The sequence below is a fragment of the Notamacropus eugenii genome, chromosome 1, assembly GCF_028372415.1.
Source record: "Notamacropus eugenii isolate mMacEug1 chromosome 1, mMacEug1.pri_v2, whole genome shotgun sequence".
Lineage (NCBI taxonomy): Eukaryota > Metazoa > Chordata > Mammalia > Diprotodontia > Macropodidae > Notamacropus > Notamacropus eugenii.
Window position 1 is genome coordinate 532222691 of NC_092872.1, and position 26809 is coordinate 532249499.

The window sequence follows — 26809 nt, forward strand, 5'->3', positions numbered from 1 at the left end:
ACAGATGCAAACATTGCCACCCACAAGCAACATATGTTATTGTGGTACAAGTTAATACAAACAAGTATATGTGCAGAATAGACACAAACACACTTAGCTCTTTGTGTCTACTCCATACACACCTACCATCTTTTCTCCTATAGTCTCAATCTACCAATATCTCTGGAGTCAACTCTAGAAACCCAATGATACCCCCATCCTTCACAGTCCAGTAATAGCCCCCCAACAACCAGCCCAGCAAATTCCTTCTGACAGCCATAGCATAACAATGAAACCCAGAAAGGTTTCCCCATCCAGCCTAACAAGGCTCTCAGTCCCTATAAACTAATGATTCCCAAGATCTCTATACTTCTCTCCCTACCCTGTCTCTTAAAACTACACAACCTAATAAAACTTCCTCTTAGCCAGGAAAACATCTTTCTGTCCTGCTTCTCAATCTTCCTAGCTCAAGAACTTCATCCCTTTTAGTACAATAACTAATAATTCCCTTATATAATAACTTTTTCCAACTTCTCTGTTAATAATTTGGCCTCAGGAAATGGAAGGAGAGAAGAAGGGAGGGAAGGAGGTAAAGAAAAAGGGAAGGAAGAAAAGAAAGAAGGAAGGAAGGAAGGAAGGAAGGAAGGAAGGAAGGAAGGAAGGAAGGAAGGAAGGAAGGGAGGGAGGGAGGAAGGAAGGAAGGAAGGAAGGAAGAAGCAACTCCAGAACTGTGGGCTACATGATCTGCAATCATTATTTTATCATGATCCTTTCCATATCTATCTGGGTCCAAAACTGATAGGCTACATTGGTAGCCATTAAATCACACTCCTTGCTACTCAGGCTATTGTTGTTGTTCAGTCATTAAGTTGCGTCTGACTCTTCATGATCCCATGGACCATGGCACACCAATGCTGTCCATGGTTTTCTTGGCAAAGATACAAATTGATTTACCATTTCCTTCTCCAGTGGACTGAGGCAAACAAGAGGTTAAGTGACTTGGCTCAGTTTCCTCAACTGTAAAAATACTTTGTGGGGTCATTGTTAGAATCAAATAAGATAATATTTGTAAAGTGCATAGTATAGTTCCTAGCACACAGTAGGTGTTCAATAAATGCTTCTTCCTTCTTCCTTTTTTAAATATACTTCTATAGTACAAAATCTCATAGTTCTTGATGAACAGTAAGATAATCTCCTGACCCTCATACTAAATGAAATGATTAAGTTGCATGAAGAACCATCAGTCAAAAAGGGCAATTCTAGGTCTGAAGACACTTTGGCTCTCTGTACTAAGTATTGCCATTTCTGAGTCTAGCTTCTATACCATTCCATTCCCTCTTTATTTAGGTTTGCATCTCCCTTTCCTGTCACAAGGTGGCAATAGTCCACAAAGATAACAGCAATCAAACTATTGTTATTTGTTTAAGAGATGGAAGGTCTTCGGGGGTTCTATTACTCAAGGTTGGCAATCTCAAAATCAAGTTTAGGCATCTGCTGGGGATAGTAGAGCCCTTCACTTTTGTTACATTATCAAATAAATGCTCATTGGAGTGGCAGGGCAAGGGAGGAGGAGGGGGTTCTAATTTTGTGCTTCTGAACAGATTTAGGAAAAAGGAGATTTGAGAACTTCCAAAACAAATTACACAATATTGCTCGGATTAACAGAAGAAGGACTAGAATACTTACATAACTCTGTCTTAGAAAAAGAGACTAAACAAGATATCAATGAGCTCCCTAAGGAAAAAATCCCCAGGACCAGATGTACTAATAAGTGAATTCTAGCAAACATTTAAAGAACAATTAATTCCAATACTAAATAAAATAGTTGAGAAAATAGGTACAGAAGGAGTCCTACCAAATCCCTCTTATGATCCAAAAAATGGTTTTGATTATTTAAGACAGGGAGAAAAAAAAACAGAGAAAGAAAACTATGGACCAATTTCTTTAATGAATGTCAATATGATAATTTTAAATAAAAACTAGCAATGAGATTATAGCAATATATCACAAAGTTCATATACTATGAACAGGTGGGATTTATACCAGGAATGCAGAACTAGTTCAATATAAGAAAGATTATCAGCATAATTGACCATGTCAAAAACAATAACAATAAAAATCATTGTTTCCTATTAAAAACCCTAGCAAACAAGGGAATAAATGGAGCTTTTCTTAAAGTAATATCTATCTAAAACCAAGAGCAAGCATCAAATAAACTTGACTTCCCAATAAGGTCAGAGCTGATGCAAGGATGTCCATTATCACCACTATTACTCAATATTCTACTAAAAAATGCCAGCTATAGCTATAAGACAAGGAAAAGAAATTGAAAGAATAAAAATAGGCTATAATGAAACAAAATTATCACTCTTGCCAGATTATATGATGGTATACTTATGGAACCCTAGAGAATCAACTAAAAAACTAATTCAAACAATTAACAACTTCAGCAGAGTTGCAAGTTATAAAATAAACCCACATAAATCATCAACATTTCTATAGACTACCAACAAAATCCCACAAAAAGAGACAGGAAGAGAAATTCCATTTAAAATAATGGCAGATAATATAAAATACTTGGGCATCTACTTGCCAAGACAAATCCAGGGATTATATGAACACAATTGCAAAACACTTCTCACATGAATAAACATAGATCTAAGCAAGTGGGAAACTATTAATTACTCATAGGTAAGCCAAGCAAATATAGTGAAAATGACAGTTCTACCTAAATTGATTTCCTTATTCAGTGTCATACTAATCAAATTACTAAAGAATTACTTTACAGACCTACAAAAAATAACAAAATTCATCTGGATGAAGAAAAGATCAGGAATATCAAGGGAATCAATAAAAAAAGGTGTTAAGGAAGACACCCTAGAAGTACCAGATTTCAAACTATACTACAAAGTGGAAACCATCAAAACAATCTAGTATTGGCTAAGATATAAAGTGGTACATCAGTGGAATAGATTAGGCTCACAATACACAACTTAATGACCACAGTAATCTAGCATTTGATAAATCCAAAGATCCAAGTTTTATGGGTAAGAATTCACTATTTGAAAAAAACTGTTAAAAATTTTCTGGGAAAACTGCAAAACAGTATGGTAGAAGCTAAGCATAAAGCAACATCTTACATAGTATATCAAGACAAGATCAAAATGGGTAAATGATTTAGACATAAAAGGTGATATAATAAGTAAATTAGAGGAGCATGGGAAAATGTACCTGTCAGATCTATGGATAAAGAAAGAATTTAAGTTCAAAAAAGAGATAGAGAGGATTATGGGAAGTAAAATAGATAATATTGATTACATGAAATTAAAAAGCTTTTACAGAAACAAAATTAATACAGCCAAAATGAGAAGGAAAAAGGAAACTGGAGGAGAAATTTTGCAGTGTTTCTCTGATAAAGTCCTCATTTCTCAATTACAAAGGGAAGTGAGCCAAACTTATAGAAATAAGACCCATTCTTCAGTTGATAAATGGTCAAAGGAAATCAACAAGAAGTTTTCAGAAGAAGAAATCAAAGCTAGTCTCATTTAAAAAATACTCTACATCTGAGCTTCTTAAACTATGGATAGTGACCCCATAGAGGTCATGACCCACAGTTTTAAAAGGACTGAAGGGGTCACAAATGGAAAAAAGTTACAGATGCCTTTCAAAATCACTACTAATTAGAGAAATTCAAATTAAAATAACTCATAAGATAACACTTCACACCTCTCAGGTTGTCTAATATAACAGGAAAAAAATTTTAATGATAGAAAAGTGGTAGAAAAATTGGGATACAAATGAACTGTTGGAAGAGTTGTAAACTAGTCTGATCATTGTGGAGAATAACTTAGAACTATGGCCAAAGAGATAAAAAACTGTGCATAACAACCCAGCAATTCCACTAGTAGGTCTGTACCTGAAAGAGATCAAAGAAAAGCAAAAAAGATCTATTTGTACAAAAATATTTATAACAGCTTTTTAGTGGTGGCAAAATAGTGGAAATCATGGAGATGACTATCAATTGAGAAATGACTGAACAAGATGTGGTATATGATTGTGATGGAAATAGGGCTGCAAGAAATGAGAAGGATGGTTTCAGAATAAACCTGAGAAGAGTTATCTGAACTGATGCAAAGTGAAACAAGAAGAACCAGGAGAACAGTATATACAGTAACAACATACTGCAAGGATTATCAACTGCAAAAGACTTAGTTACTCTGATCAAGACAATAAGTCAAGACAGTTCCAAAGGATTCAGGATGAAAAAGGCTTATCCATCTCGAGAGATTACTGATGAACTCTGAATGAAGACTAAAGCATACATTTTTTTTTGCTTTCTTAATTTTTATTATTTTGTTTGTGTGTTCACTTGCAACATAGCTAATATGGAGATACGTTTTGCATGACCTCACATGTATAATCAAAATCAGATTGCTTGCCTTCTCAAACAGGGGGAGTTGTGGGAAGGAGGGAAAGAAGTTAGAACTCAAAAATTTTAAAAAAGATCATTAAACATTTTACGTGTAACTAAGAAATATTTAATAAAATAAAAAAATTTTAAATTACATTGTCCCATACTGGTAACTCAACAGTAGCCAGTGGATTGCAAAAAATAGGTTTATATCCAATCCTAAAGAAGGACAATGCCAAAAAATGTTCCAATTACCAGACAACTGAACTGATTTCATGTGCCAATAAGGTTATGCTTAAGATCTGCAAGCTAGGCATGTAAAGAAAAGGGGGTTTTAAACTATTTACCAAATATTAATCATCAAAACAATATGGTACTGGATAAGATATAAAATGATTGATTAATGGAATAGATGAGGGACACAATATACAGAAGCAAATGACCACACTAACCTACTATTTGACTAATCCTAAGATGCCAGCTATATGAGCAAGAACTCACCATTTGACAAGAATTGGTAGAAAAACTGGAAAGCAGTATGGCAGAAACTAGGCATAGACCAACATCTCACACTATATACCAATATAAGCTTAAAATGGACACATGACATGGGAATAAAGAATTATATCATAAGCAAATTATGGGAGCATGGAAAAAATTACTTGTCACATCTATGAATAGTGGAAGAGTTCATGACTAAACAAAAAATACAAAGATTCCTAGGAGGTAAAATGGATACATTTTACCTTGATACATTGAGTACATTAAATTTAAAAGTTTTTGAACAAACAAAACTAATGAGGCTAGAATTAGAAGGAAAACAGAAAGCTAGGGAAAAAATTATAGTGAATTTCTCCGATAAAGGCCCTGTTTCTCAAATATATAGAGAACTGAGTCAAATTTATAAAGATCAGAGACATTCCCCAATTGATAAAGAGTCAAAAGATACAACAGGAAGTTTTCAGAAGAAGAAATTGAAGCTATCTACAATCATATAAAAAGGTTCTCAGTCACTAATAGAGTCACAAATTAAAACAATTCAGGTATCACTTCACACTCATCAGATTGGCTTAGATGACAGAAAAGTAAAATGACAAATGCCAAAGGAAATGAGGGTTGGAGAGTATAGGTATACTACTGTATTTTTAGTGGATCTGTGGATTACTTCAGTCATTCTGGAGAACAATTTGAAACTATACCCAAAGGGCTAAAAACTGTGCATACTCTGACCCAGAAATACCACTATTAAGTCTATAAACCCCAAAGAGATTAAGGACTCAATGACTACCTTCCTTCCCAATTTTCTGTTGTTTTTATGTCCATAATACCACTGTTGTTCAGATCTTTCTCACCTCGCAACTGGACCACTGTTAATAGCCTCTTACTTGACCTTCTGCCTCCCTTGTCTCCCCTCTCTAATATATCCTTCTCACTTGCCAAAATAATCTTTCTAAAATACAGGTCTAACCATGTCACTCCCTGCTCAAAAAAATCTTTAGTGTCTTTTTATTTACCTCTAAGACTAAATGCAAACTTCTTTTCCTGGCCCTTAAAATCCCTCATAATCTTGGTCTAGTTATCTTTTCAGATTCACTTAATATTCTATTTTATCACTCTGCTTCAGCCAGACTGAATTCATAATGTCCCCCCAATTATGAAATTTTATTTCCTACCTCTGAGTATTTGCATAGGCTGCTACTCATGCCTGGAATCAATTTCTGCTAATCAGTCACCAGGTTTTGTCCCTGGAACACCACAAGCAAAATATGCTGCATCACTAGTCTGGTTTACAGTCAACCTGGATTACACAGTCCCAGTATCTGCAGCCTCTGTCTCCTTGCATCATATCTCTCTCCCCTCCACTCACCAATGAAGCTTTTCATGTTCTCCCTCAGCATACTTGCTCATTTCTCTCCTCTCTGGAAGTTTCAGGACTCCCTTCCTTTGGGACAAGGGGAAGAATGTCCTTTCAGACATTATCACCAAGTGAGATGATATAAACGAGAAAGAGAAGACTAAGAACGGGCCCTCTGGGGAAATCTAGGACCTGTGGAGGTGAACTGGAGGAAGATCAAGCAAAGTAAACTGAGGAATGGTCAGATGGGATAGGAGTGGAACCAGGAGAGAACAGTGTCATGACAGCCTAGAAAGGAGGGTGTCCAGGAGAAAGTGATCACAACCGTCTGATTCTGCCAATAGGGCAACATGGACAAGTATTGAGAAAAGGCCATTAGACTTGAAAATAAGAGATCCTTGGTAACTTTGGAGAGAATAGTTATCAATTGAATAATGAGGCCAGAAGCCAGACTGTAGCATGTTAAGGAAAGACTGAGAAGAAAGGAAATGGAAGTATCAATTATAGGCTTTTCAGGGAATTTAGTTGAGAACAGAAAGAGAGATAAAGGATGATAGCCAGCAAGGATCAACTGAAAGTTTTATTTTATTTTTTTAAGATGGGAACGATACGGGCATGATTTTATGTTGCAGGGAACCAGTCAGGAGATAGGGAGAGATCAAAGATAAGAAAAAGAGCAAGGATGGTAGTGGGAGCAAGAGAAGATGAGATGGGAGCTTATTGTGGCAAAAAGAAGGGCCACTTCTTAACACAAGAAAGGAGTGAAAGAAGAAATAGGAGTGGAAAACATTTTACTGTTATAAAATGAGAAGAAGTGAGTAAGAGGGAGTTCTCAGCAAATGTCCTCAATTTTTTTTAGTAAAGTATGAGGTGAAGTCTTTGCCAAGCTTTATCTCACTAAGAAGGAAAAGTATGGGGGTGCCATATAAGATATGAAAAGGTTTGAAATAGCCACTGTGGTGAGATAATTCATTGATTAGGGGAGTGCCAGAGGATTCCCTTCCTGTATGGAGGGTCCAGTTAAGATTATTTAACACAAATGTGTAGTGGACCTAGTTAGCATTTATGATTTTCTCCAGCTCTGTTTGGCAGCACATGAGTAGGAGCAAAGGCAGCAGATGGTGGGAGTGATCTAAGTTATATTTATAGCAGAGACACACTTTCTCCTAATATTAGGATACTTACTGCACTGATAATATGTTTTCACATCTAGAGACTAGATCATAAGAATTGAGAGTTAGGTTGGAAATTCACATAACGAACAAAACCTATGATAACTTTGGCCTTTGTTTCTTCCATGTTATGTCTATAATGAACAGCCACATGAAATAAAGAGCTTTCTCTTTGAGAGAAGTCATGGAGTGAGTTAGACTCTTTTGCAACTCCTATTAAACCTCCTTCACCCCTTCAACCACTTACAATAATCAAAGTTTCCAAAGCATATGTGGAGATAAGGGGGATCTTTACTCCCGTCAATCATTAACCTAAAGTTCCTGGAAACTGAGGAAAATTAGTGATATACGACTCATGCATCAGAAATTAGACTTTTCCTTTATTACAAGGCGCAAGCTAGGGAGACATCTTTACTGCTGCCCTATCCCCATCTCTACTGCACAAGCTGATCTGACATTCTGACCACTCCCCAAAGAACAGAGGCCTCCTAAAGAACAGAACTGAACACTTTTGGTGTCTACTTTATCTACTGAAGCCTCAATCACTTTAAACAAAATCTTTCAAAAAATTTCTTTTGGACACACAAATTTTCCTATGGACTTTCTTTCTCCTCTCTGCCGTGGGACAGAAGTAGACCAGTAATTTCACTGACATAGTGAACTCCTGATGAGGAAACTCCTACCAATACAGATCAACAACTATTCCGTAACTCTTACAGGGTTGCCATGTGCTCAAGGGTTAACTTCATTTGCCCAGAGCCACATAGTCAGCTATGTGTCAAAGATATGACAGGAACCCAGGTCTTTTCTATTTTCAGTCCAGCTCTTTCTGTACTACATCACATTGACTCTAGTTTAATATCATCTCTAAAATACAGTACCTTAGAACTGAACTCAAAACTCCAGACAGGAATCTTGTGACTCCTGGTTTAGTGCTCTTGGTCCTGTTCCAAAATGTTTCTCATTCCCCCTCCCATATGTTTTCACTGTTCTCTGCCCCAGTATCACAATGTACTGCTCTCAGGATTTAAATTTAGGTTCTTTAAAAGAATCACTCAATGCTAACACCTCTCTCCTTCCCTCACCCTGTCTTCCACCTCTCCCTCTCTTCCCCATCTCTCTCCATCTCTATCTCTCTCTGCCCCTCTGTTTCTTCCTTTCCTTCTCACTCTCTCACACCCCCTCCTTTTCTCTCTTTTACTGCCCACCCCTCTCTTTGCAGGTGGCATGAGTCATTTCATTAGGAGACCATGAGTCACTACCGGCAGAAGGCACTAGCAACCCCTCTGGGCCAGAGCTCATTGCCTATCAGTTGGCATCTCAGTTATAAAAGAGCAAGCTCAGTTTGGTTAAATATATCCAGAGAGCATCTCCTATAATGTTTAACTCACTTGGAACCAGCAGTAGCAACTAAAGCAAATGTACTCTCTCTTCTGATGTACTTTCCTCCCTCTAATTAGCTGCTTTCATTGTTTATTCAATGTGCTTAGTACAGAGGAAGGGACGGTTGTATAGTGAAATGTGCACCAGTGCCTAGAATCAAAAGAAGTTCATATATCATCTCTGCCATTTTCAAGCTATTTGACCTTGAGAAAGTCACTTAAATTCCCTTATGTTCAGTTTCATCAGCTAAAAAAAAATGGAATAAGAATACTTATGCTACTTGACAGAGCTGTACCTACAGCAGGGCAAAAGGGCTTTGCCCGGGAGTACCCAAATTTAGAAGGCACAAAAATGTATGTGTTTAACACCTGGTTACTAAAAATAATTATTTTTAAAAGTAAGGTAAAAGATGTTGGGTATTGTAAATAATACCTGTGTGCCATTATAAAAACTAATTCCTTCTCCTATGCATTTTAATTTGTCTTAATTCCTTCTCATATTATTTTCACATCATGAATTACAAAGCTGATTTGCAGGCTCATTTAACAACGCTCTGCCCTGCCTGGACCCAAGGCATACTACTTGCCTCAGTTGCCAAAACTGCTAGCCATGGTGACTCACAGGACCAGGCTTTGGATTGTTTGTTTGTTTCAATCAATGAAAATTCATCTTCTCTCTTTCCTCACTATCCTATCTTCGTAAAGAAATTAAAAAAAAAAAACAAGCATGTATAGTCAAGCAAAACAAATTCTTTCACTTTTATATGTCTCAGTTTGCACACTGAAATGTTTTATTATGAGTCCCTTCACTCTGTATCAGTTAATATGAGTCTTCTCAGATGTATCTGAAACCATTTTCTTCAGTATTTCTTACAGCATAACAGTACTGAATCACAATGAAACACCACAACAGGTTCTTATCTTTCCTTTCTTCTAAAGTACACTTCATAATCCCCTGTTTTTATAGTTTGTTTTGCTTATGGCTAATCTCTATCAATCTATTATTCCTTTGATTTCTCCCTCTTCCCTCTCTCCTTTCCCCATTTCACTGTGAAGTGAAATATATTTCTGTACGTGTATTCATTCCTCCTTTGACTAGTTCAAATGAGAATGAGACTCAGGTGTTGCTCATTCTTCCCTACTCCCACACCCCTTACCATATTTCCTTGGGTTTTTTTGTACGGATTTCTATTCATGTCATTAATATGTGAGATAATTTTCCACATCTGTCCTCTTCTTACCACCCCCTCCAGTGTATTCCTCTTCCCTTAACATTCCATTCTTCCTTTAAGATCAATAAAATAATCATGTCTAGACCCATTGTCTAATTAGACTCGCTATATGAACTAACTTATGTAGAATTGTGATTTTTATTATATTGCCTTAGTCCACCCACGATGAATTATTATTTCTTCAATTGTTTGCATCTGTCTTTATTTCTGTGAAAAGTGTTCTGTAATTGTGTTCACATAATCCCGGAGTTTGTCTTGACAGGTGAATTACTAAGTATTTTATGTTGTCTGCCATTGGAATTTCTATTTCTACTCTCTTCATGATGGCTTCTGTGAGTTTATTTTATATCCTGCAACTCTGCTGAAGTTGTTAATTGTTTCAGCTAGTTTTTTAGTTGCTTTTCTAAGTACATGTATGATATATCATCTGCAAAGAGTAATCATTTTCTTTTCTAACTGATGATTTTGATTCCCTCAATTTCTTTTTTCTTGTTTTGCTATAGGTAGCATTTCTAGTAGAATATTGAATAATACTAGTGATAATGAATATACTTGCTTCATCTCTGATCTTAAATGGGAAGGCTTCAAATTTATTTGCATTATTGCTCTTATGTTTAAATAGACTACTTATTTTAAGAAGGGTTCCATTTATTCCTATGCTTTCTAGTGATTTTAATAAGAATGAGTGTTGTACTTTGTCAAAGGCTTTTTCTATATCTATTGATACAGTCATATGTTTATTGTTTTTATCATTGATATGGTCAATTTTGCTGATAATATTTTGATACTGAACCAACCCTGTATTCCTAATATAAATCCCATATGGTTATAGTATGTGATCTTTGAGACGTATTCCTATAATCCCCTTGCTAGTATTTTATTTAAAATTTTTGCATTGATATTTATTAAAGGAAATTGGTCTATAGTTTTCTTTCTCTGTTTTTGCTGTCCCTGGTTTAGGTATCAAAACCATATTTGGATTATAAAAAGAATTTGGTAGGATTATTTCTTTATCCATTTCCCCCCAAATATCTTACATAGTATGAGGATTAATTGCTCCTTACATGTTTAGAAGAATTCATTTGTAAATTCATCTGCTCCTGGGGATTTTTGGGGGGAGGAGTACACTTCTATATATAACTGAGTATGTATATATAAATTCTTGTTCTTTGAACCAATTCCCATGAAAGACAGGTTTAAGAATTGCCTTCCATCCCTTCATTTCCCCTTTCATTGTAAAAGCTGTTCCTTGCTCATTTCTTATATGTAAGAAAACTTTTCCCTATTCTACCTTTCCCTTTCCCCTTCTCCTAGAGCACCCCTTTCTCTCACATTCATATTTTGAATATCATTCCAACATAATCAACTCACACCATACCCTGTGTCTATGTATACACCTTTTATCTGCCCTAATAAACTTCTTAGGAATACATGTATCATCTTCCCATATAATAACATAAATGATTTAACTTTATTGGGTCCCTTATGATCACTCTTTCATGTTTAGATTTTATGCTTCTCTCCAGGCTGTTTGACTGTCTAATTTTCTATTCTGCTCTGGTCTTTTCATTGGAAATGCTTTAAAGTCTTCTATTTCATTAAATATCCATTCTCCCCCCTCCCCGAAAGATTACAATCAGTTTGGCTGGGTAGGTGATTCTTGGTTGTAATCCTAGCTCCTTTGCCCTTGGGAATATCACATTCCACTCTTTTAACTCTTTATATGATCCTGATTGTGGCTCCGCAATACTTGAATTCTTTCTTTCTGGCTGTTTGAAGTATTTTTCTCCTTGACTTGGGAACCCTGGAATTTACCTTTAATATTTCTGGGAGTTTTCAAGGTGACTGATGGATTCTTTCAATTTCTATTGTATGCTCTAGATCAGGCCTGCACAACATACTGCCTATAGGCCATATTTTGTGCAGGCCTGCTCTAGATCTAAGGAATTGGAACAGTTTGCCTTGATAATTTCTTGAAAGAAGATGTATAGGCTTTTTTTTGAACATCACTTTCATCTAGTGCAATTATTCTTAAATTATTTCTCAATCTATTGTCCAAGTCAGTCATATTTCCAATGAATTATTTCACATTTTCTTCTATTTTTTCCTCATTCTTATGACTTTATTTTTTTTTTTATTTCTTATGGAGTCATTAGCTTCTACTTGACCATTGCTAATTTTTACAGAATTATTTTCTTCAGTGAGATTTAATATCCCTTTTTCTACTTGGCTAATTCTGCTTTTTTAAGGAATTATTTTCTTCAGTGAATTTTTGCGTCTCTTTTACCATTATGTCAATTCTGCTTTTTAAGGTATTAATTTCTTCAGTATTTTGTGCCTCTTTTAACAATCTGTTAATTCTCTTTTCATAATTTTCATACATCATTCTCATTTCTTTTCTCAATTTTTCTTTTACCACTCATCTCTTTTTTATAACTCTTCCTGAAATTCTTGTTGGGTTTTGGTCCAATTAGTATTTTTCTTTGAGGCTTTATTTTGTAGCTGCTTTCACATTGTTGTCATCTTCTGAGTTTATGTCTTGGTCTTCCCTTTCCCTTTATTAGCTTTTTTATGGTCAAATTCTTTTTTTTCTTCAACCTATTTCTTGATTTTGAACATTATGCTAAAATTGGACTCTCCTCACCTGGGTTTGAGGAGGTACTATTTTAAGCTTCCAGCTTTTTCATGCTGTTCTTTTCAAAGCTAGTTCTGAGAGTCTGTAAGTTTTCAGTGCTTCTAAGTTGGCGTAATCTTGAGAGAATTTTGGTCATTGATCTCCTGGTCTTTACCCAGGAAGGGATGCTAGTCCACTGCAGCTCTGCTTTGGTAATATAACCAGGATCCCTGTTCCCTTATGACCAACCACTAATACTCCTCTCTTGAAATTGTGACCCAGAACTGTGTATGGGCAATAGAGATGCCAATCAGCACCACCTGTGCCCAGTGTCAGCAGAGTCCCTGGGTAATCTATTTTTCAGGTTAGTTGCTTTTCCAATGATATTTCACATTTTCTTTTATTTTTATCATTCTTTTTACTTTGTTTTATTGATTCCTGATGTTTCATGGAGTCATTAGCTTCCATCTTACCAACTGTAATTTTTAAGGAATTATTTTCTTCAGTGAGGTTTTGTACCTCTTCCATTTAGTCAATTCTGCTTTTTAAGAGTTATTTTCATCAGTGAATTTGTGTATCTCTTTTTCCATTTGGTCAGTTCTGTTTTTTAAAGTGTTTTCTTTAGTATTTTTGTGCCTCTTTTACCAAGCTGTTCTTTTCACAATTTTCTTCTTTTACTCCGATTTCTTTACCCAGTTTTTCCTCTATCACTCTTATTTTATTTTTTAAAATAATTTTTAGTTCTTCCAGAAATTCTTGTAGAGTTTGTATCAAGTTCATAACTTTCTTTAAGGCTTTGTTTTTAGCTGTTTTGATTTGTTGTCTTCTTCTAAGTTTGTGCCTCAATCTTCCATGTCACCATAATAGCTTTTATGGCCAGGTTATTTTGTTGTTGTTATTCACTTGTTTTTCCACTCTATTTCTTGACTTGAAACTTTATGTTAAAATTGGGATCTGTTCCCAGCATGAGATGGGGAGGGCCACCATCTTAATCTTCAGGGTTTTTTTGCACTGCTATTTTTGGAGTTAGTTCTGGGAGTTTGGAAATTTTTGGTGATTCCAAGATGGCTGACCTGGAGAAAGGTATGGTCCCTGCTTTACTTGTTTATGCTCTAGTCTTTACCCAAGAAGGCTCCCTGATCCCTTGAAAACAGAAGTGACACTAACCCTCAGGGCTTCCATTCTCTTTTGACTGAAAGTACCCCTCTTCACCTTTGAACTATGATCCTGAAGTTGTTATAGGCAATAAAGTTGCCAAACTACTTCTGGCCCTATGTCCAGTGCTAATACCGGGTGAGTCTGAATCTCTTTTTGACCACTTTTCAAGTCCCTTTACCAGCTCTGGCTTGAGAGCTCCTGAAGCTGCTGTAGATCTCCCCTGTTTAGGGAATGGCCAAACAAAAGTAGCCTTAAATGGAGACTGAGAAGTTCATGGGGTCCATAACCAATCCGAGGGCAGAAGCAGTGTAGATAAGGTGTGAGTACTAAGTCTGAATGGATTTTGAGAGATTATGAGATTTTCCAATAGCAATTTTACTAGTGGCATGGTGGAAAAGTCAAAGAAATCCACAATGAGTGCAGCTGGTTGGTAACTGAGGAGATGACCAAGGTCAAGAAATATCCAAGAGATATACCCAGAAGAGTATAATTCCACAACTCCAAACAGACCTTCAGAGAAAAATAAAATAGAAAGGACTAGAAGATAGTATCTGGAAGAAATTAAATAGGATATATTAAAAAATGAAATTGCATGTGAAATAGAAACTCTGGATGAAAGAATTGGAAGAATAAATAACTTAGAACAAAAGGTAGAAAACTTTACCCAAGTAAGGGTAAGGTTTCTACCTGGACTGATTTGCCCCTTCTTAGGAAGCCTGGTGCCCTGTCCCCCGCCAGGGGCCTACCATATTGGCCCATACTTAGTGCTGAGTTTTAGCCTTATATATGATAACTCAGAGCTCAAGCCTGGCTTCTGCCTCCTCAGTACACATACACATATACATATATATATATGTAAATATGTGTGTGTATGTATATACATATATATATGTATTTCTTTAAATAATGAGTACACTAAAAATAGGTTCCCACATGCAAAAGGAAAATATTGACATGCAACCCTTCAGAAACACATCTATTGTGTACAGTAAGGTACTCCCCTATAAGTGCACTCTGTACTAACACAGAATAGAAGACATAAATAACACTTTTCTTGGAGCCTGTTGTTTTCTTTCTTGATGCATGCACTGGCAGCTGGCTTCATGGTTGGATTTATCACAGTGCCTGCCGCCTGGATGGAGTAGGTGGACTGCCCTTACAATAATAGCAGTGTGAAACTCCTGAGGCTGAGATCCCAAAGGATAAAAATAGCCTCTCTCATGCAATCTTCTACAAAGACACTACAGAATCCCTTACCAAGAGTAGCATCTCCCTACCTCCAATCTCTTTCCCTTGAAATCCATCCTTTATACAGCTGCCAGAATCATCCTTCTAGAGCACAGTTCTGATCTTATGAAGCCCCTGCTTTAAAATCTTTGATCATGGCTCCTCACTGCCAACAGAATACAGTACAGACTTCTGAGCCTGGTTTTATCTTTCCTTGAAATGCTTTCTATCTAGAATACCTAGATGGCACAGTAGATAATGCTGGGTTTGGAATCAGGAAGACCTAAGTCCAAATCCAGCTTCAATCACTTGTGGCCATGTGACCTGCTGGGTAAGTCATTTAATTTGTTTCCGTCAGTTTCTTCGATCTAAAATGATGATCATAATAGAATGCCAGGTTGATGTGAGGATCAAAAGTGACATTTAGTGTGGTGCCTACCCCATAGTAGGTTCTATATAAATGCTTAGGTCCTTCCCTTCCCTTTCCACTCAGCCAAGGTCCTGTTTAAGGTTCAGCTCAAATGCCCCCTTCTCCAACCAGAACCTCTACTTATTCTGTACTCCTTTATCATTTGAGTTGTCCAACTCAATCCATCTTGCATTCTGTCCCTCCCTGTAATTATTTCCATAATGGAAATTGGACATTTCTTGACCTTGGTCATCTCCTCAGTTACCAACCAGCTGCACTCATTTCTTTGACTTTTCCACCATGCCACTAGTAAAATTAATTTCCATAAATTTCCATAAAGACCATAATGGTCTTCTCTTCTGCACTATAAGTTTCCCAAGGTTAGGGGTCATGTCATATTCATCTCCTTATCTTCTGTGCCTACTGCTGTGCCTTGTACATATTAGGTATTTAATATGCATCTCACAGAATCATAAAATCCCAGCTTTGGAAGAGGCTTCAGAAATTGTCAAGTTCAATCTATACCTGACCAGGAACCAACAACCATCCTAACAAATCATCACTGAGCCTTTAACACCTCCTCTAAGGGGGAGGCTACTTTCTCCCAGGATAATGCCAGAGATGCACTGAAGCCAGCTAGAACTGGTTTAGAAGAACCAATCATTAAATTTTCAGTGTAAATATTTATACTTTAGAAATTGGCAAACTACAAATAAGGGCTTGACATTGTTTTATTAACTGTCTAGATTTAAGAAAGTAATGGGGAAAATGTCAATAACACAGATTAAACTTAAAGTGTCAGAGAGTCAGTTGTTAAACATTTATCAATACACTTCTAGATAATTCATTCTATTTTCAGAATTAAAGAATCACAGTATTTGAGAGAATTGAAGGAGACCTTAGCTACCATCTACTCCAAACCAAAAAGAATCCCCATAACAATCAGAACTGCTCTGGACCAGGCATGCAGAAAATGAGTTCAAAATGCAATTGTACCCATTTGCTGAGGATGGCAAATTTTTTCAATGGAAGTTTGGCTCATGTCCAGAGTGCCTCAGATGGTATCTCTCCACAGATGAGGAAGAAACTGCAGCACTTCCTTCCAGGAGAATCATGATGATGTATAAAGAAAGTACCTTGGAAAGACTATGGAGCATGTGTAGACATTTTGTAACTGCTTCCAGTCTGCTAACCCTGTAGTAAAGGAAAAGCTTTTAACTGTTTGCAGAGGCATTCAGAAAGCCTTCACCGGCTTCCATCATATCTTTTTTGCCTCTGTCCTTTTGGCTGTTCTGTTCATCGTTGGACACCTTCACTCAGGATGTCCAATAAAACCAATGCTGGGGGGAAAAGGCCTTGAGGACATGTGACCTGAGGAGATGAGCCCAGGTCCTAGGTGTTTGCATTTGTCCTTTTCTTTCCTAGATGAAAAAAATGGAATCTCCAGTGTTATGAATTTAGAAAGGTCAGTGACAGGAACAGGGAAGTTGGAGCCCAGACTGGTTTTCATCTTCAGCCCAGCATCTATGCCCCACAGAACAAGAGGTGACTTTTGGAATGACCTTCTAAACCTATACCAGTGAAAATTGAGATGAGGACTCCTCTAGTAGTCATGATGCATCTGGGCATGAACTTGGTACGATCAATGCTATGTAGAAACTGAGCTAAATTCTGAGCCTATGCCCACCCCAGAACTCCTGAAATACTGGAGAAAATGTTTGGACTTTGTTCTTACTATATCCTTGAAATAATTATTCTTCTGTAAAAGCCACTTGATGTTAAGTAGTTAAATGGAACAAAGTACTAGTCACTGGCACCTTTGAGGAAAATATTTATTCAATATTAATATTGCTTGAACCTAGCTTGATATGACTAAAAAGTTACCTAACCCAAAGCTTATGGTTGAGGCCAAGCTGACCTCAGAGATGCTCCAGGGAAAGCCAGATAGTTGCAGGGAACACTTAGATCCAACCAGGTCTTACTTTGTGTCCTCCCAAATCTTGTGCTTGTGTTTCCCAAATTAGAATTTATATACTTATCTTGATATATATCTCAAACTATACTTCTCTGGAAATGACCTACTGCCTATGTTAGGGGTGGGGAACCTGCAGTCTCTAGATCACATGTGGCCCTCTACATACTCAAGTCTGGCCCTGTGACTAAATGCAAACTTCACAAAACCAATCCCTTTAATAAATCTCCCTCTGTTATTTCATTCATATTGAGTCTGTTATTAAATTTTGTTACTTCCAACTCTCTGATCTTATAGTTTCTATTTTGTGCAAGTTGAGCAATAGCATAGCACAGAGAATGTGCTACTTCACACACACACTACACACATACACATACATACACACACTACACACCACACACATACACATACATACACAGACACATACCACACACACACACACACACACACACACACACACACACACACACACACATCAAGCCTTCAGACCCAGGAGTGGAAAATCTGTGGCCTCAAGACCACACATGGCCCTACAGGTCCTCAAGTGTGGCCCTTCCACTGAATTCAAACTTCAAGGAACAAATCCCCAAAGCCTTGAGGCCACAGATTCCCCACCCCTTGCCTGTGTTCAACCAACCAAACAAACATCCTGATGCCCTGGTCTGAACTCTATATAATGTAAGCTCACAAAGACTAAGGAAGTAGCCACACCTTTTTCTGGTTTTCTTCTTTGCCAAATGACCTAATAAAATTCTTTCTCAAGCTATCTCAGGTTTGGGGGTTTCTTCTTACTACTAACACATCTAAAGTGAGGAAATAGCCAGTGAGAGCTCAAGTCAATGTCATTAGAGAAAAAACACCTCAAAGGACTCTCAAGGTACCTGAAAACTCCGAAGGAGGAAAAGTAGCAGCCAGGCTCTGAGAGAGAAAGAGATAGTCACACTAGTCTACCTTAATCGTATATTTCTCTGGTCTCTGCTTGCTTTTTGTGGGATCATATAATGGTTTTAATCACTATTTGTATAACAGGCATTTGATAGGGAGGAACCAAGCTGCTAAGTATAAGCTTGAAGTACCCTTTCCCCTTTTACAGATTAGTGATCAGGGAAGCTAGTGGTTTCTGAATGTAAATATCATGCCCCTGAATCATCAATATTTGGGGGTGGGGCAGAGGTAGAAGATAATTCTAGACTGGTGTCCCTCTTTCAGAAGGAAAACAGACTGGCTAGCCTCAGAGCCCCTCCTTTTGTTTCTCACAAGTCAAGAATCTTAGTGTCTCTTGAAAAGGGATGGGCAAGATTCCAGAGATATATATCCATGTCTCCTATGAGCTACATTAGGTAACCCACGTGAACATTCATAACCTACAAGGGCAGCACACACCTTTTACTTGATAGGGCTGGAAGCATGTAAACCATATGGCTAGCCTAGACATGATACTACTCCCAAATTCTGGAAATAATGCACGCACCCCAGAAAAACTATGTAACTGCAGCCAGAGTAGTTATATATTAGAATGATTGACTGTTAGAGCTGGAAGGGTCATTTAGTTCATTTTCCTCATTTTCCAGATGAGGAAACAGAGGTCCAAATAAGTCAAATGATACAAGGGCACACAGCTAGTCAGCCAACTTAGTCAAAAACAGAGCTCCAACAAAACATCTGTGTACCCTAGTCAAGGCTTTAAAGTGACATTCCCTCTATGTTAACTGAGTGTAAGATGAATTTTAGTGTGTGGAAAGTGAATTTTGTTATCATTTTTCAGAGTTCAGTTTCCCAGGATCCAGAGCCATAACAATCTCCTGTTCCCAGGTACAAGATATGAATTCCCACAGTTATGGTTCAAAACATCTCCACATAGCATTATATAATGATAAATCATATAAACATCCAATGCAACTATGCAGTGAGATACAGAGATGAGGTGATGTAAACTTGTGAGGCTATTGTTGGCAATACGCCATTCTCTCTGTTGGTCTGAAAAACAGGAGGTCACTAGACAATGAATGGAGAACCCTCAGGGTTGAATGCACAAATGCTGTATGTGCCTCAACTGGCCCCCATTGAGGCTTGGAGGGAACCTTAGGGTTGAATGCACTAGCTGGAATGCTGTTCATGCCTTGATCAGCCCCTATCAAGGCTTGGGGGGAATCTGTGCTTGCCTCAACTGGCTCCCACTGAGGCTTGAGGGGATTTAAGGGAAGCACAAGTTTTGCCTGTCTCCACTGACCCCCATCTAGACATACGGGTAGTTGCCCCTCCCCTTTCTCACAGGCCCCTGGAAGAAGAGTGATTAGGGAGTGCTGTAGGAGTTTGTGCTCTCATTATCAGCAATCTTCTCCTGAGAAAACTAGACTAGAATAAAGCAAAACTATTAACCCCTTCTTAGTGTCTTTCCTGTCTGACCAAATCAAGAGTGACCCTGTTAGCAGCCCTCCTGTGTGCTGTGTTTATCTGTCTTACACTGAGCCTTCACTCTAAACTGATTGGATTTATAAAATAGATACCTACATGTCATGCAGACTGAGTATTTCTAGAAATAAAGCATGCATGGTAAAAAATAATATTTAAAAGTAATCCTTGCTATGCCCTCTCACCATCTGCATTGTGTCCTAGCTGTTAGGAGAGTCAGGGAGCTAGGGTGGTTGATCTGAAGAACCAGGAAGACAGCAGCTGTTACCAGTAGTTCTAACAAAGGCACTAACCACTTTCTAACTCTGAGTGCTACCCTGTTGGTAACAGGAAACTCAGAACCTTCAGGCTGGCATTCCCCAATTGGCCCCAGCAGCTGAGCTGAAAGTTTTGCTGGGATGGAGAGTGAATAACAGGTGATAGTTCTTCATAGCTCAGGGAAGAGGGGATTTTTCTGTCTACCTTGGAGCTTCTTTGTACATCTGTACTATATGCTTTCCCATATTCATATATTCCTGAGGAGGTCTTGTGGGCCATGTTCTGGGTGGTTATGACTTTGTGTTACAAAGGTTAGTGACAGCTGAATTCTGGACCATCTTCTTTGTCTTTCCTTATGCTGTGTCTGGGGTCACAGGACCTAACCTCTGGCACCAAACTCTATGTACTTTATCTACTTCTATTCCCAGCTCTGCTCAAATGTGTATACGTTCTTCCCCCAGTTCCCCACTTCTCCTTCCTTCTTTCCCCTCTCTTTCTCTCTTCCTCCTTTTCACTCCAAGCATTTATTTGCTGTTCTTCACCACATTTGATGTCCTATCTCCCATTTATTGTCTTTCATTCTAGGAATTCTCTCTCTCCTTACCTCTGCTTCTATATTTACTCATAAATCAAACACCAGCCTGCAGGAGGCCAAGCATTTATTCATGGTCTATGATGTGCCAGGCACTTTGCTAGATGCAAAGACAAAGAATGAAACAATGCCTATGAAACTGTTAGTTTAGAAACCTCTCAGAGGGTGGAGCCAAGATGGCAGAGTAGCATCACATACTTTCTAGAGCACTGCCCCCAAACCCAGACAAATACCTGTAAAAGATGGCTCTAAACAAATTCTGGAGCTGCAGAACCCACTGAATGATGGAGTGAAGCAAATCTCCAACCCAAGAGAACCTGGAAGGTCACCTGGAAGTATCTATCATGCCACACAGGCAGCAGGGCACAGTCCAGCATGAGCTGTGAGTGCACAGAGGGGACCTGAGCAGGTCTTGGGGAGACTGAATCTCTCACACCTCTGGTGGTTTCCAGACTTCATGCCCCCAAAATGCTGAGGATAAATTGGAAGGTCAGTGGGAAAAGCCTGTGGGACCAGTGCAGAAGAGTGGAGTGGTGTGGGCCCAGCCCCAGGGTGGTAGAGGAGGGAGGGGGTTGAGGAACCTGCAGCAGCTGCCTTGGCAGCTACAGCCACTGTTTCTGGAGCTCTAGGCCCACAGATTGTGGGAGGATCAAGCAGCTGACAGTACACCCCCACCCCCACTGGAAACAGAGATCTACAAAGAGCTCAAAAGTCAAGTAAATGGCTGGGGAAATGAGCAAAAAACAGAAAAAGAATCAGACTACAGAATCTTACCCTGTGACAAGGAAGACCAAAGCATGCAAACAAAAGAAAACAAAGTCAAAGATCCTCCATCCAAAGCCTCCAAGAAAAATATGAATGGGTCTCAGGCTATGGAAGAGCTCAAAAAGGATTTTGCAAACCAAGTAAGAGAAGTAGAGCAAAAATTGGGAATAGAGAGAGGGATGCAAGAAAATCATGAAAAACGAGTCAACTGCTTGCTAAAGGAGAATCAAAAAAATGCTAAAGAAAATAACATTTTAAAAAATAGACCTACCCAAATGGTAAAAGAGATCAAAAAGTCAATGAAGAGAAGAATGCCCTAAAAAGCAGAACTGATCAGATGGAAAAGGAAGCCCAAAAGCTCACTGAAGAAAATAATTCCTTAAAGATTAGAATGGAGCAGATGGAAGCTAATGACTTTATGAAAAATCAAGAGATTATAAAACAAAACCAAAAGAATGAAAAAATAGCAATGTAAAATATTTCATTGGAAAAACAACTGACCTGAAAACTAGGTCCAGGAGAGACAATTTAAAGATTATGGGACTACTTGAAAGCCATGATAAAAAAAAAAGAGCCTAGACATCATCTGTTGGGATTGGAAGCTCAATTCCGTGTGGACAGTCTCGGGCGGGTAAAGGTGGGAGCTTCTAAATCTTAGAGCTCTCACGAGACCCCCCCAGGAAACGGCAGGGAATCGAGGTGAACCGAGCTATCTCGAGTAATTCCGCCTCTTCCCGTGAGAAACGTGATGGGACAGAGATCTCCCCGCCCTCGAGATTGTCCCGGATCTGGGCACACCTAGTTACCTAACAGCACGGGATTCAGATGCAAACTATGTGGCTGAAGGTTAAGTAGGATTGAGGAAGCCTGAAAGCTCTCTTAGCACGTGAGGAGCCAAGAGGACAGTAGGCTCCGCTTCTCTTCTTTCCTCTCTCCCCTCCCCCTCTCTCCCCGCTTGTACTTCTACTTCCAATCCCTTAAGATCTTAGCCTCCTTAGGAAATCTCCCCCTCTTCCTCCTAAGGAAGACCCCCCTGCACTTGTAACCAAGACCCTGAAATAAAGGTCAACCCTTGTTCGACTCTGGAACGTCCTTTCTCTCATATGAGCATCCGGTTTTGGCCAACCGAAGACCTTGGAGGTGAGGTAAGAAGAGTCGGGTAGCCCACACAGGCCTCTAGGCCTGGCAATCATCTTTCGTGAAATTATCAGGGAAAACTGTCCTGATATTCTAGAAGTAGAGGGTAAAACAAATATTGAAAGAATCCAAGCTCGGGGATAAAGGCCTCATTTCTAGAATATATAGAGAACTGACCCAAATGTATAATCATACAAGTCATTCCCCAATTGATAAATGGTCAAAGGATATGAACAGGCAATTTTCAGAGGAAGAAATTAAAGATATCTATAATCATATGAAAAAATGCTCTAAATCACTATTGGTTAGAGAGATGCAAATCAAAACAACTCTGAGGTACCACATCACACCTATAAGATTGGCAAACATGACAGAACAAGAAAATGATAAATGCTGGAGAGGATGTGGGAGAGTTGGAACACTAATTCATTGTTGGTGGAGCTGCAAGCGCATCCAACCATTCTGGAGAACAATTTGGAACTATGCCCAAAGGGCTACAAAAATGTGCATACCCTTTGACCCAGCAATATCGCTACTAGGACTATATCCCCAAGAGATCATAAAAATGGGAAAGGGTCCCACATGTACAAAAATATTTATAGCAGCACTCTATGTAGTTGCCAAAAACTGGAAGTCAAGGGGATGTCCATCAATTGGGGAATGGCTGAATAAATTATGGTATATGAATGTAATGGAGTACTATTGTGCCATAAGAAATGATGAACAAGAAGACTTCAGAGAGGCCTGGAAGGACTTATATGACCTGATGCTGAGTGAAAGGAGCACAACCAGGAGAACTTTATGCACAGCAACGACCACAGTGTGTGAGAGTTTTTTCTGGTAGACTTAGATTTTTGTAATAACACAAGAACTTCTTATCAAAAAAAAAAAAAATCCCAATGGTGGATCTCAAGGCAAAATGCCTTCCACACTCAGAGAGAGAAATATGGAAGTCACTCACATAATGTAGCAGATCATGTTTGTGTATGTGTATGTGTTTGTGTATCATGTTCTGATTTGTTATACGATTTCTTTCATTTATCTTAGTCTGACTACATAGCATGACTATAGTGAAAATATACTCAATAGGAAAGTATATGTAGAATCTATACAGAATTGTATGCAGTCGTGGGGAGGGAGGGGGGTAGTGGGGGGCAGGTGGGAGGGATAAAATCGCAATTGTATGGCAGTGATTGTTAAACATTAAAAAATAAAAATAAAAAAAAATAAAGTGAAAGGATCAGAAAAAAAAAAAAAGAAAGAAAGAATCCACCAATCACCTCCTAAAAGAGATCTGAAAAGAAAATCTCCTAGGAATATTGTAGCCAAATTCCAGAGTTCCCAGGTCAAGTAAAAAATATTGCAAGTAGCCAGAAAGAAATGATTTGAGTATGGTGGAAATACAATCAGGATAACAGAAGATCTAGCAACTTCTACCTTATGGGATTGAAGGGTTTGGAATATGATATTCTAGAAGTCAAAGGAGCTAGGATTAAAACCAAGAATCACCTACCCAGAAAAACTGAGTATAATACTTCAGGGGAAAAAATGGTCATTCGAGGAAATAGAGGACTTTCAAGCATTCTTGATGAAAAGACCATAGCTGAATAGAAAATCTGACTTTCAAACACAAGAATCAAGAGAAGCACAAAAAGGTAAACAGGAAAGAGAAATCATAAAGGACTTAGTAAAGTTGAACTTTTTCCATTCCTACATGGAAAGATAATATTTGTAGCTCTTGAGACTTTTCTCAGTGTTTGGGTAGTTGAAGGAATTATATACATATATACATATAGACAAAGGGCACACACAAGGTGAGTTGAATAGAAAGGGATGATATCTAAAAAAACAAAATTAAGGGGTGAGAGAGGAATATATTGGGAGGAGAAAGGGAAAATGGAATGGGGCAAATTATCTCTATAAAAGAGACAAGAAAAAATCTGTTTTCAATGGAAGGGAAAAGGGGGGAGGTGAGAGGGGAAAAGTGAAGCTTACTTTCATCACATTTGGCTTAAGGAAGGAATAACATACACACTCAATTTGGTATGAAAATCTATCTCACATTACAGGAAAGTAGGAGACAAGGGGACAAGTAGGGTGGGGGATGATGGAAGGGAGGGCAGGTAGGAGAAAGGGGTAATAAGAAGTAAACACTTATGGGGAGGGACAAGGTCAAAAGAGAGAATAGAATAAATGGAGGGCAGGATAGGAAGGAGGGAAATATTGTTAGTCTTTCACAACATGACTTTTATGGAAGTATTTTGCATAACTACACATGTATAACCTATATTGAATTGCTTGCCTTCTCACTGGGGATAGGTGGGGAGAGAGGAAGGGAGAGAGAAGTTGCAACTCAAAGTTTTAAAAACAAATGTTAAAAATTGTTTTTACATGCAACTAGGAAATAAGAAATACAGGTAATGAGGTAAAGAAATCTATCTTGTCCTACAAGAAAATAGAGGAGATGGGGATAAGGGTTAGGGTTAGGGTGAGGGCAGATTGGGGGAAGGGGTAATCAGAATGCATAGTGTTTTGGGGTGGGGGCAAGGGAGAGATGGGAAGAAAATTTGGAACTCAAAGTCTTGTGGAAGTGAAAACTAAAAATAAATAAATAATTTTTTAAAAAAAGCAACCTCTTATTCACTTTCTCTTTTTTGGTTCTCTGGATTATCAAAAGACAAGAGGAACAATAGAAGAAAACAGGAAGTGAAACTATTTGCTTTATAGAGCACTATAGGCCTCAACAGACATAGATTGATTGTATTTGCATTTTACTGTTCCTGATGACTGTGAGAAAAAAAGGTGGAAGGGGAAAATATCTTAGAAGCACTCAAGGGCTCAGTCAATAAAGGTCTCTTCCAACGAATCAACAAGTATATTAAGCATTTACCACATGCTAGCACAATGCTACGCACTGGGGATACAAAGAAAAAGAAAAAAACAACAGTGGTCCCTGGACTCAAGGAGCATATTTTCTAATGAGGGACATAATATATCCATGCAGAGCGGATGGAGGGTGACCTTAGAAGGAAAAGCACTAACTAGCAGTTCAGGGTAAGGAGGAGAAGAAAGGAAAATGGAAAGAGGGGAAAGGAGAGGGAGTGGCGGAATCAGAGAAGGAATCAGGCTGGTGTTTGAGCTGTGAGCAAATGTTTCCAAGAAGCAGAGGTAAGGAGAGAGGAATTCTTAAAATGAGAGATAGAACATCAAATGTGGTGAAGAACAGCAAATAGATCTGCATTGCTGGACCATGGAGTATGCAGGAGGGAATGACATGTAAGAAGACTGGAGGGAGGGGTCAATTGTGAACCTCATCAGCCTATTACTCTACAAGTTTATAAGAATTTATTGGGATTCAACTCTTGGATCTTATATTTTGCATCAAGAGAAAACCCACTTTAGATTACATTCAACAAAGCCAGTGGTCTATATCTTTTTTCAACCTTTACCATGAGGTCTATTTGTTCCAAAAAGATTTCTGTATATTTTAAACCTACTTACTACATATTGTGAGAATATCTATCAAGCCTTTTTCTCCTTTCCCATGAGAATGTGTTCATCTCTTTTTCATCCCAAGCTAACTTGGGATGATGAGTTCTATAGTTCCTTAATATTTGTGGATTTTTATTTGGAAAAATTAGCTTAGAAAACACAGCTCTATACTATACTGATTCTCACTTTTATATCAAGGTCTAATATGTTAGTTAATAGATCTATGGCTAGAAGTAGAGTGGGATTGAGATGGGGAGATAAGTAGCAAAATGAGGGAAACATGAAGAGGTTGTAGTACAGGTAAATTTGTAGGGAGCCAAATTAAAACATTTCTGAAATCTCAAACCCAGCAAATTGAAAAAGAGGGTAAAAGACAGAACCAGTCAATGTTTGAAGGGTTTTGGAATGACAGGCACGTCATTACACTGATAGAGCTGTGAGTTAGTTTAACCCTTTTGGAAAACACCTTGGAAAGAAGCAACAAAAGTTACTAAAGTACTGGGTATATGACAAGAGATTAAAAATTTCCATATATCATGATGTTCATAGAAGCACTTTTTATAATATAAAAAATAGGAAAGTATGTGTCTGACTAATATGGAAACATGTTTTACACAACTGCACATATATAACCTATATCAAATTGCTTACTGTCTTAGGGAGAGGGGAGGAAAGGGGTAGGAGAAAGTTAGAAACTCAAAGTTTTTAAATGAATGTTAAAATTTATCTTTACATGTAATTA